Source organism: Larimichthys crocea, chromosome XVII (genome assembly GCF_000972845.2).
Source record: "Larimichthys crocea isolate SSNF chromosome XVII, L_crocea_2.0, whole genome shotgun sequence".
Lineage (NCBI taxonomy): Eukaryota > Metazoa > Chordata > Actinopteri > Sciaenidae > Larimichthys > Larimichthys crocea.
In genome coordinates this window covers 6714227-6714739 of record NC_040027.1, presented here as the reverse complement: position 1 = coordinate 6714739, position 513 = coordinate 6714227, and positions in this window count along the sequence as shown.

Sequence of the window (513 nt, the reverse complement as noted above, 5' to 3'; positions counted from 1 at the left end):
TATGTAGTGCTTAAAAACTGTCATGAAATATACATATACCACTCTTTATCTGGCCATCATTTTGGTTAGTGCATATGGCACAGTTTTTTGTACTAAAGTATCGCTCTTTTTGGAATTCATATTAATACATCAATAAAATGCTGTGAAAGATTTTACTACCTGCTTAAGTCATAAAAGACAAAACTTCCAAAAAACTGTCTAAATCTCTTAAACGAGTAAACAACCTTAACTATCAAAACTACCAAACATTCAATCATTTTGAGGATTTTAACCTTTTAAATGCCAGTTTGATAACTTGATTTATTAAAAAAGGGAATTGTTTGTGTTTTTTCATAAATAACAACAGTGACATTACGTGGTAGAAGACCCAGGTGCTTGAACTCAAACCTTTCATATACAGTAATATTAGCTTCCCTTTTCCCTGGTTTGCTGCCTGATATCAAGGTCAGGTTGATCTGGGCCCAGCTCTTTCACATGTAGTTTGTCCTTATAATAATAATAATAATAATAATA